This window comes from Hylobates moloch, unplaced genomic scaffold, assembly GCF_009828535.3.
Source record: "Hylobates moloch isolate HMO894 unplaced genomic scaffold, HMol_V3 SCAFFOLD_19, whole genome shotgun sequence".
NCBI classification, from domain to species: Eukaryota; Metazoa; Chordata; class Mammalia; order Primates; family Hylobatidae; genus Hylobates; species Hylobates moloch.
In genome coordinates, this window is record NW_026652294.1 from 36,271,653 (window position 1) to 36,284,875 (window position 13,223).

A 13,223-nucleotide genomic window follows, 5' to 3' on the forward strand; every position below is an offset into this window, starting at 1 on the left:
ACAGATGAGTTTGCCCTGAGCATTCCTGGATGTGGCAACTCAGTCTCAAGAAGAGCGACAGGACGCCAGCTCCCATGCAGAGACAGATCCAGGTAAGAAACCAGCTCATGTGTGACAAACTCACCATCTCACCACGAGGGTGACTCTTGAAACCTCCTGTGCACCTTGGAACTGCTGACACATCTTCTGCTTGGAGGAAGCAAGGGACAGCCTTCCTGTTTCTAAAGGCGGGTGAGTGACGACCTTGAGAAATGTGGCCAGTGGAGCATTTTGACTGAGTTGGGTCCCCTCTTACAACACTGTGAGACAGAACTCCCAGCGAGGCCCACGGCCTCTGAACATGGGGGTTGGGGTGGGGAAACCAATTAACCATTTTGTTGAATTGGCTGGTTCTGACTCAAATGAGCAGTCACAGTAAAAATAGGCAAACAGATGTGCATTGTATCTGCCCAGAACAAATGAGTTGTTATTCATTTCAGTAATAATTATAATAACCAGATATGTCTGATAAATATCTGATAATGTCTGATATATGTCTGGTAAATTTAACAAACACCTGGCTCTGGCCGGGTGCGGTGGCTCACGCCTGTAATCCCAGCACTTTGGGAGGCCAAGGAGGCGGATCACCTGAAGTCAGTAGTTCAAGACCAGCCTGGCCAGCATGGTGAAACCCCATCTCTACTAAAAATACAAAAATTAGCCGGGCATTTTGGTGTGCGCCTGTAGTCCCAGCTACTCAAGAGTCTGAGGCAGGAGAATTGCTTGGACCCCCGAGGCGGAGGTTGCAGTGAGCCAAGATCACACCATTGCACTCCAGCCTGGGCAACAGAGCAAGACTCCATCTCAAACAAAACAAAACAAAACATATGGCTCAGAAGATTCCAGATTTGCAGTGTTTACTAATTTCTTTTTTCTTTTTCCTTTTTTTTTTTTTTTTTTTTTTTTGAGATGCAGTCTTGCTCTGTCACCAGGCTGGAGTGCAGTGGCGCAATCTCGGCTCACTGCAACCTCCGACTCCCAGGTTCAAGCAATTCTCCTGCCTCAGCCTCCCAAGTAGCTCCCAAGTAGCTGGGACTGCAGGTGTGTGCCACCACATCTGGCTAATTTTTGTATTTTTAGTAGAGACAGGGTTTCGCCATGTTGACCAGGCTGGTCTCGATCTCTTGACCCCGTGATCTCCCCTCCTCCACCTGCCAAAGTGCTGGGATTACAGGCGTGAGCCACTGTGCCTGGCCACTAATTTCTATGATGTAAATCTTCCCTCCGTGGCCGATTTCAAGCTACCAAGAAGGGCATCGGGAGGCTTGGAATTGGGAAGAGACATACACCCTCAGCTGGCTTCCATGGGCCTGTCTGGGCCAGTTTCAGCAAGCCACTGAATTGATTTGAATTGATAGATCCCATTGTGAAGCATCTGCTGGGACTGGGACTAGAGCCTGAAACCAGTGTTTTACATCCCTTTTCTTACATCTCACTTCATCTTCACTGACCCTGAAGATTATCATCACCATTTTACAGGTGAGAACATCAAAGCTCAGCGAGGTTACATCACTGAATCAAGTTTGCACAGCCAAGAAGAGGACTTTAAACTGAGGTTATGGGGAGGCGGGGAGGTTGAGACAGAGTCTCTCTCTGTGACCTAGGCTGGAGTGCAATGGCGTGACCACAGCTCACTGCAGCCTCCAACTCCTGGGCTCAAGTAATCCTCCTGCCTCAGCCTCCCAAGTAGCTGGACAACTCATATGCAGTACCATGCCTGTCTAATCTTTTTTTTTTTGAGTCGGAGTCACGCTCTGTTGCCCAGGCTAGAGTGCAGTGGTGTGATCTCGGCTCACTGCAACCTCTGCTTCCCGGCTTCAAGCAATTCTGCTTCAGCCTCCTGAGTAGCTGGGACTACGGGCATGCACCACCATGCCCAGCTAATTTTTTGTATTTTTAGTAGAGACGGGGTTTCACCATGTTGGCCAGGCTGGTCTCGAACTCCTGACCTCAAGTGATCCGCCTGCCTCAGCCTCCCAAGGTGCTGGGATTACAGGGATGAGCCACTGCACCTGGCCAAGGCCTGAACTCTTTCTTATTAGGCTCATCCAAAGTTTAGCTGCTAAAAAACCTTCCTAAAAGCCAATTTAAAATTTTCTTCTAGGCCGGGCACAGTGGCTCACGCCTGAAATCCTAGCACTTTGGGAGGCCAAGGCAGGTGGATCATGAGGTCAGGAGTTTGAGACCAGCCTGGCCAACATGGTGAAATCCCGTCTCTACTAAAAATACAAAAATTAGCCAGGCATGGTGGTAGGCGCCTGTAGTCCCAGCTACTTGGGAGGCTGAGGCAGAAGAATCGCTTGAACCTGGGAGGTGGAGGTTGCAGTGAGCCGAGATCAAGCCACTGCACTCCAGCCTGGGCGACAGAGCGAGACTCCGTCGCAAAAAAAAAAAAAAAAGAGTGAATGTGTTGGGCAGGCAGAGGCTTGAGAGCAAAGTTTAGGGACACACACCACAGCATCTGGATCTACCCACTTCCTCGCTATCTACATTCTTCCCCGACTCCACCATTTGTCTTTCCACCACAAGAGGAGGGCGGGAAGTTGGGGCAGTTGTGTTCTTTCTGCACATCTGAAATGCCACCTGCTGGTCTGGGCAGCTAAAGAGGTCCCTGGGGGCCCTAGGTTAGCAATTGGACCAGAGGGGGTCAAGGAGAATGAAGGGCACCCTCTAGTGGTCATCTGTGGTGCTTTCTCCTCAGGATTCTGGTCCCTCTGACTTCCCCATAGGGATGGCTGGACACACAAGATGTTCACCTCTTAAAGCTACAGAGACCATCAGGCTAGAGGACACTCAGAAGGGATTCTAGTCCACCCCTCATCTCATGACTCAACCTTTTGGTCAACATCCGGGTGGCACCCAGCTTCTGCCGTTTTGTTTCTTCTCAGTCATCCAAGTCATGTGTAAAATGAGGTGTTATTCTTTGTGCCACTCACAGGTGTCAATTAATCCCCATCATGAGAAAAAAACTGAAGAAAGAGAAATCATAAAATAGAACATTAATTAGAACATTAATAGATTTTATTGCAGTTTTTAAAAAGTTTTGTTTGTTTTTGTTTTTGTTTTTGAGACAGAGTTTCGCTCTTATTGCCCAGGCTGGAGTACAATGGCGTGATCTCGGCTCACTGCAACCTCTGCCTTCTGGGTTCAAGCAATTCTCCTGCCTCAGCCTCCTGAGTAGCTGGGATTACAGGTGTGTGCCACCATGCCCTACTAATTTCGTACTTTTAGTAGAGACGGGGTTTCTCCACGTTGGTTAGGCTGGTCTCGAACTCCCAACATCAGGTGATCTGTCCACCTCGGCCTCCCAAAGTCCTGGGATTACAGGTGTCAGCCACCACTCCCAGCACAAGAACTCATTTTTAAAGAGCTCTAAGAGCAGTATGGGTGGCCAAAGCACTCAGGTGGAACCGGGAGTCATCACTAAGTGACCGTGGCTGCTTTGTTTGTCCCTAACAATAGCCAAGCAGATGTTGCAGCTCCTCTGTCTCCCACCTTGGCCCCCATGACATTGAGGTGGGGTCGTTCCAGCTCAGATGTAAAAAAGCAAGTGTGTAAGTATTTGGGGGTGTGGCAGGAGGCAGCCATCTGTTGTGTATGGAGGGAGTCCCTGCCCACTTCTCCCCGTTTCTGGAGGTAAAGATTCCCATGAAAGGTACTAGGAGCATTGGGCCCCTAATCCCCAGAACCCATGAATATGTTATTTTATATGGTGAAAGGGACTTTGCAGATATGACTGAGGATTTTGAAGTGGGGAAGTCATGCAGGATTATCCACGTGGACCTCATGTAATCACAAGATCCTTCTGAGAGGGATGCAGGAGAGTCAGGGTCAGTGGCAGGGGATGTGCTGGCAGAAGCAAGAGACTGGGGAGATCCGAAGAAGGGGTCTCAAGCCAACAAATGCAGGCAGTCTCGAGGAGCTAGTAACGGCTGGCAATGGATTTTCCCCTGGGACAGGGATGGGGAGACAGCAGTGATTTCAGTTCTCACTCTTGAACCTTCTCTCTTCGTTCCCAAACATGAGTCCACTAGCCCCACTACCACTCAACGACTGGGAGCCACATCAACCATAACTCTTATGATTTACCAATTGTAATACTTAACCATTTTCTGTGGCCTGGCAATTTATTTATTTATTCATTTATTTTTGAGACTGTCTCACCCTGTCACTCGGGCTGGAGTGCAGTGGTGCAGTCATGGCCCAACGCAGCCTCGAACTCCTGGGCTCAAGCGATCCTCTCACCTAAGCCTCCCAAGGAGCTGGGACCATAGACATGCACCACCACGCCTGGCTAATTTTTAAATTTTTTGTAGAGATGGGGGTCTCTCTATGTTTCCCAAGCTGGTCTCAAACTCCTGGCCTCAAGAGATTTTACTGCTTCGGCCTCCCAAAACGCTGGGATTACAGACATGAGCCACTGTGCCTGGCCTGGCAATTTAACCCAACTCAGTCATCTCTCCTCTGGACATTCTCCCCATGACATACTTTGCAGTGGTTTTAAAATATGCTCATACATTTTTTGACACTCCTCCCATTGAGCCGTGGGAATCTATGTCCCCTCTACTCGAAAGTAGGCTGACGTTAGTGACTCACTTATAACACAGACTGTAGGGGAAGGAAAGCTGCTTAACTTTTGAGGATAAAAAATTACACAGCTTTGGGCGGGGCACGGTGGCTCACGCCTGTAATTCCAGCACTTTGGGAGGCCGAGGTGGGTGGATCATGAGGTCACGAGTTCAAGACCAACCTGGCCAATGGAAGGTCCTCTGAACGGGCTACACCATGGTCAAGCCATTGTGACCCCTGTGACCCACACGTTACAGGCCTCCTGGAGTCACAAAGCCTGGAGAACAGGAGAACCACCAAAGAAGACGAAACAGCTAGTTCCTGCCTTAATGATTAACCGACCTTGCAACATTCCACCATTGTGATATGTTCCTGCCCTACCCTAACTAATCCATCCACCTTGTGATATCCTGCCTTGTGACTTCCTCCCAGTTTGTGACTATGCACTTTGTGACATTCTTCCCCTGCCCAAAAAAACTGCCCCTAACTGTAACTTTCCACTACCTACCCCAAACCTATAAAACCAGTTCCACTCCCACCACCCTTCGCTGACCCTTTCTCTGACTCAGCCCACTTGCACCCAGGTGAATAAAAAGCCTTGTTGCTCATACTAAGCCTGCTCAGGTGGTCTCTTATACAGAGGCGTGTAACAACCAAGATGGTGAAACCCTGTCTCTACTAAAAATACAAAAATTAGCTGGGCGCGGTGGCGGGCACCTGTAACCCCAGCTACTCGGGAGGCTGGCAGGAGAATCACTTGAACCCAGGGTTTGGAGGTTTCAGTGAGCCGAGATCAGGCCACTGCACTGCAGCCTGGGCAACAGAGTGAGACTCCGTCTCAAAAAAAAAAAAAAAAAATTGGCCAGGCGTGGTGGCTCACACTTGTAATCCCAGCACTTTGGGAGGCCGAGGCGGGTGGATCACGAGGTCAGGAGATCGAGACCACGGTGAAACCCCGTCTCTACTAAAAATACAAAAAATTAGCCAGGCGTGGTGGCGGGCGCCTGTAGTCCCAGCTACTCGGAGAGGCTGAGGCAGGAGAATGGCGTGAACCCGGGAGGCAGAGCTTGCAGTGAGCCGAGATTGCGACACTGCACTCCAGCCTGGGCGACAGAGTGAGACTCCGTCTCAAAAAAAAAAAAAAAAAAAAAATTATGAAGCTTCTACTTCGTCCTCTTAAGACTCCCACTCAGTGGGCAGGGGGAAGCCAGCCAGCCACGACATAAGAAGTTCAGCTACTCTGAGACCCCGCCATGCTGGAGAAGCCACGTAGAGCCCTGGGTTGGCAGCCCCAGCTGAGCTACCAGGACACAGCCCGTGCCAGCCGTGTGAGTGAGCCAGCTTGGACGTCCAGCCCTGTGGGGCCTTCAGATGACATCTGAGCAGCTGCTAGGGAAACGCTGAGTGAGACCTGCTGGGCTCAGTCCTGTCTAAATTCCTGGCCCACAAAATCATGAGCAAACCAAGTGGCTATTTTAAGTCAACAAGATTTGGAGTAACTTGTTACACATCCGTGGTGGCTGGAACAACTTTTTCTCTACCCTCTTGCCCCACTTCCACGCCTCCAGGGGCAAAGCATGACACCCATTTTGCTGCAAACAGCGTACCTGGTCGGCCTCTCTATCACAGCTGAGTGCACACCTGTTATCTTGCCTTCCCAGGCCTTCACTCCCTCTTTGGTGAAAAGCAATCCTTTCCTTTGAGAAAATGTCCCCCGCATTGCCCACTCTCTTTACCAATCACATTGTTTTCAGTCAGAGCTGCCACTTTGCGATTTTCACTCCCCACTGCCACATGGGAATGCAGGCGGCCTCTAGGAGGTGAAGAAGGCAAGGAAATAGGTTCTTCCCCAGAGCCCACAGAAAGAACCTGCCTGCAAACACATTTCAGACTGCTGAGCTTTAGCACCTCCAGATCTGTAAGAGAATATCAAACGTGTGATATTTTGCTACAGCAGAAACAGGAAGTGAATACACCCTTCAACACCTGCAGGATCCTCCCAGTACCTTTTTTTTTTTTTTTTTTTGAGACAGAGTCTCACTCTGTTGCCCAGGCTGGAGTGCAGTGGTGCAGTCTTGGCTCACTGCAACCTCCCCATCCCGAGTTCAAGCGATTCTCCTGCCTCAGACTCCCGAGTATCTGGGACTACTCAGATAGTAGTGTGAGCCACCATGCCTGGCTAATTTTTGTAGTTTTTAGTAGAGACAGGATATCACCACGTTGGCCAGGCTGGTCTCGAACTCCTGACCTCAGGTGATCCGCTCACCTTGGCCTCCCAAAGTGCTGGGATTACAGGTGTGAGCCACCACGCCTGGCCTCAGTACTTTTTGTTTATGTCTAAGCCAGTTCCAGGAAGGCTGCCACCATTTGCTACGAAAACAATCCTTACACAACAGTAGCAAGTCTCCTTCCATCTCCTCTATTCTGGTCCTTGAAACCTTATCAATGGTGAGGTCACAGTCATTGTTTGTTGTTTGGTTGAGAACTGAGTGGGTGGGGTAGGAGGAAGAAGGTCTATTTTTAAAAATCACACACCCTAAAAAAGGTTCAGGCTCTGAGAACCTGTGAAATCTTGCCTAATTTTGGCTTTCCCCGTGGGAACCCACCAGAAAAGTATTCAAACTTGTATAGAGCACCTTTGACGTAACTAACTCCATCTTAGAAAAATATTCCATTTTGGCCGGGCGCGGTGGCTCACGTTTGTAATCCCAGCACTTTGGGAGGCCGAGGCAGGCGGATCATGAAGTCAGGAGATCGAGACCACGGTGAAACCCCGTCTCTACTAAAAATACAAAAAATTAGCCGGGCGTGGTGGCGGGCGCCTGTAGTCCAGCTACTTGGAGAGGCTGAGGCAGGAGAATGGCGTGAACCCAGGAGGTGGAGCTTGCAGCGAGCCGAGATTGCACTACTGCACTCCAGCCTGGGCGACAGAGCGAGACTCCGTCTCAAAAAAAAAAAAAAAGAAAAATATTCCATTTTATATTTCATAGAGCACTTTGCCAACTAGGATAAGATGTTTTGCTTAAGAAAAAAATTAAAAAAAAAAAAAAAGACTGCATCCAACCAGATAAAGATGCAAACAAGCACACTCTTCCACCATCAGTTCTCATCAGAGGACTCTAACTATAAAACAACAGGCCTCGGTTGGCTGGGTGCAGTGGCTCATGCCTGTAAGCCTAGCACTTTGGGAGGCCGAGGCAGGTGGATCACAGGGTCAGGAGTTGGAGACCAGCCTGACCAACATAGTGAAACCCCATCTCTACTAAAAATACAAAAATTAGCCAGGTGTGGTGGCGTTCGCCTGTAGTTCCAGCTACTTGGGAGGCTGAGGCAGGAGAATTGCTTGAACCCGGGAAGTGGAGGTTGTGGTGAGCCAAGATCATGCCACTGCACTCCAGCCTGGGCGACAGAGCAAGACTCCATCTCAAAAAAAAAAAAAAAAGAGAAAAGAAGAAAACAAAGCAGGCCTCTAGCAGCTCTAAATAGCCATAACTCATCATCATCACTGATGATAAGAACTCAGCATTTGGCTGGGCGTGGTGGCTCATGCCTGTAATCCCAGCACTTTGGGAGGCCGAGGCGGCGGCAGATCACCCAAGGCCAGGAGTTTGAGACCAGTCTGGCCAACATGGTGAAACCCCATCTCTACTAAAAACACAAAAATTAGCTGGGCTTGGTGGTGGGCGCCTGTAATCCCAGCTACTTGGGAGGCTGAGGCAGAAGAATCACTTGAACTCGAGAGGCAGAGGTTGCGGTGAGCCGAGATGACGCCATTGCACTCCAGCCTGGGCAACAAGAGTGAAACTCCGTCTCAAAAAACAAACCAAAAGAACTCAGCATTTGACCCCCAAAGCTCGGCCACATTAAAGACTCTTCCTTGCAACATCTAATGGGGCCCAGAGACCACCAGACCACCAGACCGGGACTGCTTTGGTCTTCCTGCTCCCCCTGGACTGGTTCCTTAATCCTTTCTCCTCTTTTTCCTCTTGATGTTAAATGTTACTTTGTTTGTCGTGGGATGTTTACTACGTAACACTTATATATCAATTAAGTATGTTATTCTGTACGGTTTGCAATATTGACTTATTTATTGTGGACTGGCTGGAGCCTGTGTGCCCGCAGCTGACTACTGAGTGATGGGAAGTACTAAGGAGAATTGCCTCCTTGGGAACTCCATGTAGCCTGTGGCTTTTGTGATTTAAGTAGCATCAGTAAAAGCCTGACACTGTGGAAAGACACAAACACACATGGACCTGGTTATCTGTAACCTTGTACCGCTCATGACAAAATTAGCAAATTGTTTTCTTTTTAAAAAAAAAATCATGGTAAAATGTACGTACCATAAGGCTTATTTTAATCTTTTTTTTTTTTTTTTTTTTTTTTTTGAGACGGAGTTTCGCTCTTATTGCCCAGGCTGGAGTGCAATGGCGCGATCTCGGTTCACCGCAACCTCCGCCTCCCAGGTTCAAGCAATTCTCCTGCCTCGGCCTTCCGAGTAGCTGGGGCTAAAGGTCCCCACCACCGTGGCTGGCTAATTTTTGTATTTTTAGTAGAGACGGGGTTTCACTATGTTGGTCAGGCTGGTCTCCAACTCCTGACCTCGTGATCCACCCGCCTTGGCCTCCCAAAGTGCTGGGATTACAGGTGTGAGCCACTGTGCTCAGCCCAGAACTTTTTCATCTTCCTAAAGTGAAACACCGTAACCATTGTCCCCTCTCTCCTGCCCCTGGTACCAATTCTTTCTTGAAAAAGGCTAAAGTAGGCCAGGTGCCGTGGCTCACGCCTATAGTCCCAGCACTTTGGGAGGCCGAGGCGGGTGGATCACCTGAGGTCGGGAGTTCAAGACCAGCCTGACCAACATAGAGAAACCCCGTCTCGGCCGGGCGCGGTGGCTCACGCTTGTAATCCCAGCACTTTGGGAGGCCGAGGCGGGCGGATCACGAGGTCAAGAGATCGAGACCACGGTGAAACCCCGTCTCTACTAAAAATACAAAAAATTAGCCGGGCGCAGTGGCGGGCGCCTGTATTCCCAGCTACTCGGGAAGGCTGAGGCAGGAGAATTGCTTGAACCTGGGAGGCAGAGGTTGCGGTGAGCCGAGATTGCGCCATTGTATTCCACCCCGGGCAACAAGAGCGAAAACTCCGTCTAAAGAAAAAAACTAAAGTAGGCCAGGCATGGTGGCTCACGCCTGTAATCCCAGCACTTAGGGAGGCTGAGGCGGGTGGATCACCTGAGATCAGGAGTTCGAGACCAACCTGGACAACATGGTAAAACTCTGTCTCTACTAAAAATACAAAAATTAGCTAGACGCAGTGGTGGGCGCCTGTAATCCCAGCTACTCAGGAGGCTGAGGCAGGAAAATCACTTGAACAGTGAGCCGAGACCGAGCCACTGTGCTCTAGCTTGGGCAACAGAGCAAGACTTTGTCTCAAAAAAAAAAAATTTTATTCCACTTATTAATCAATGAGGGAAGAAAGCTGCCCCAGTCTGGGCAACGGAGGGAGATCCTGTCCAAAAAAAAAAGAAGGCCAATGTTTTAAGAGGTTTAAAAGAAAATCCAAAAACCAGGTAACATTTATAAATCAAGGTGATTGAAACGAATTGAGATAGAGCAAGGACCTGTTTTAGGGGCCTGAGAGCCCTTTTAAGCATGGAAATAAAGGAAAATCTTGAGTTCCTTCAAAGAAAATTCCAGGCACCTAGCCTAGCCCTGAGAAGTAAATGAGTAACTTGATAAGAAGGTAATAGCTTAAAACAATAGCCAAGGCCAGGTGCGGTGACTCACGCCTGTAATCCCAGCATTTTGGAAGGCCAAAGAGGGCAGATCACCTGAGTTCAGGAGTTCAAGACCAACCTGGCCAACACGGGGTAAACCCTGTCTCTACTAAAAATACAAAAAAAGTTAGCTAGGTGTGGTGGTGGGCGCCTGTGATCCCAGCTACTTGGGAGGCTGAGGCAGGAGAATTGCTTGAACCTGGGAGGCGGAGGTTGAAGTGAGCCAAGATCGCACCATTGCAGTCCAGCCTGGGCGACAGGGCGAGACTCTGTCTCAAAAAACAAAACAAAACAAAACAAGAAACAAACAAAAAATAGCCAAGGAAGTTAGAGTGAGGAGATGTTTTGTTACCCATGTCCCTGAGTTGTTTTTCTGAAATCCGGACACCCACCAAATGGATCTGCTCACCCGTAGACTTCAGATAAGGGCAGCTGAGAACTGAACTCTCACTTCTGGTCTTTGTTCTAAATTTCTTCCTGAGGGGCCTAGAGGAAGTCGTGTCCAGGAGCCAAAGCTAACATTCTTTCCTGCTGACCCCAAATTTTTAGATAAAGCTTCGCCTCCTGAACCAATTGCAAATCAGAAAATCTTTGAACCTACCTATGACCTGTGGTCTCCCTCCCTTTGAGATGTCCCTCCTTTTTAGGGAAAATCAATATATAGCCTGTATGTATTGATTTACAACTTTGCCTGTAACCTCTGCCTCTCTGCCTTTAAAAACCCTTGCCTGGCCGGGCATGGTGGCTCACACCCGTAATCCCAGCACTTTGGGAGGCTGAGGCGGGTGGATCACCTGAGATCAGGAGTTCAAGTCTAGCCTGGCCAACATGATGAAACCCCATCTCTACTAAAAATACAAAAATTAGCCAGGTGTGGTGGCGCATGCCTATAATCCCAGCTACTTAGGAGGTTGAGGCAGGAGAATCACTTGAACCCGGGAAGCAGAGGTTGCAGTGAGCCGAGATCGTGCCACTGCATTCCAGCCTGGGTGACAGAGCAAGACCCTGCCTCAAAAATAAATAAATATAAAAAATAAAAACCTTTGTCTGTAAGCCATCAGAGAGTTCAAATCTTAAGCAGGATCTGCCAGATTCTCCTTGCTTGGCACCCTGTAATAAATGCCCCACTTTCTCTGCCTGCGATCCTCATGCCAGTGTTTTAGCTTTGCTGGGTCAGGCAGGCCGACCCAAGTTCATTTGGGTAACAGGACGAGCAAATGTTAAGCGGATTGTTTTTTAACAAAGGGGGTGGGGAAGAAAATCAATGCAACTTCTATAGGACCAGACAGAATATTCATCTCTATAAACAAGAATTATTTTTGCATTGCTATCAGTCATCCATACTTTACAGAGAATTGAGATCAGATAACCCAGAAAGATACCCTCTAGAACAGGGGTCCAGGGCCTGTTAGGAACTGGGCTGCATAGCAGGAGGTGAGTGTTGGGTGAGTGAGCGAAGCCTCATCTGTATTTACAGCTTCTCCCCATCGTTTGCATGACTACCTGAAATCTGCCTCCTGTCAGGTCAGCAGGGGCATTGGATTATGATAGGAGTGCGAACACCATTGTGGACTGCGCATGCCAGGGATCTAGGTTCTGCGCTCCTTATGAGAATCTGATGCCTGATGATCTGTCACTATCTCCCATCATCCCCAGATAGGACTGTCTAGTTGAAGGAAAACAAGTTCAGGGCTCCCACTGATTCTACGTTACGGTGAGTTGTATAATTATTTCATTATAATTACAATGTAATAATAATAGAAATAAAGGGCAGAATAAATATAATGTGCATGAATGATCCTGAAACCATACTCTGCTGCTCCTGGCCCCTGGTCCATGGAAAAATTGTCTTCCATGAAGTCAGTCCCTGGTGCCACAAAACCAGTCCCTGATGCTGCCCTAGAGTTTATATACTGCACAGCTTTCCGACGAAACACAAACTTCTCTCTCTATGAGAGATGGCTGAGGCTGAGAAATTCGAAAGAAGTGCAGGTCAGTGAACTTTTTTTTTTTTTTTTGAGACAGAGTCTCACTCTGTTGCCCAGGCTAGAGTGCAGTGGTGAGATCTTGGCTCACTGCAACCTCTGCCTCCTGTGTTCAAGCGATTCTCCAGCCTCAGCCTCCCGAGAAGCTGGGACTATAGGTGTGCACCACCACACCTGACTAATTTTTTTGTATTTTTAGTAGAGACGGGGTTTCACCATGTTGGCCAGGATGGTCTTGATCTCCTGACCTTGTATCTGCCCGCGTCGGCCTCCCAAAGTGCTGGGATTACAGGTGTGAGCCACTGCTCACACCTTTTTTTTTTTTTGAGATGGTCTCACTCTGTTGCCCAGGCTGGAGTGGAGTGGCATGATCATGGCCTCAAACTCCTGCCCTCAAACGAGCCTCCCACCATAGCCTCCCAATAGCTAGCACTATAGCCATGAGCCACCCTGCCTGGCCAGGTCAGTAGAACTTCTGATAGAAAAGGGGCTTCAGGAGCAGTTTGTAGACCAAGAACAAGAGCCCTCATATTTCTGAGAGATACTAGAGCTTCCACTGCTAGATTGTTACCTATAACCTGGGTTTCCTGATGAATTTGGCAATGAACTTCTTTGATGTGAGAGATCTCAGGGCTTGCGTCAGGGACAGCCAGGAAGGGAGGAGGCAGAAAGCAAGGCTGGATCCCAGGGACTCTGTGGGCAGGAAGCCTCTTGGCTTTTGAGATGAAGGCAAAGCCACAAGGTAGGGCCCCCCTAGAGCGGGAGCAGCCTTTGATATTCTCCAGGCCAGGGAGGCCCTGAGGGCCTTATGAACAAAGGTCTGGGGAGCTCTGCCCACGGTCTCTGCCCTGTCA

At 49.0% G+C, this 13,223-nt stretch overlaps 1 protein-coding gene across 1 annotated transcript in view; it reads left to right on the forward strand.

Moving 5' to 3' along the window:
• Positions 1–840, forward strand: part of LOC116458836 (uncharacterized) — a 43,087-nt gene extending 42,247 nt beyond the window's left edge. Inside the window, exon 6 of the mRNA XM_058431075.1 lies at positions 5–840. The gene's annotated coding sequence lies outside the window, so the exon portion shown is untranslated. The remainder of the gene's footprint in view (positions 1–4) is intronic.
• The last annotated feature ends 12,383 nt before the right edge of the window (positions 841–13,223 follow it).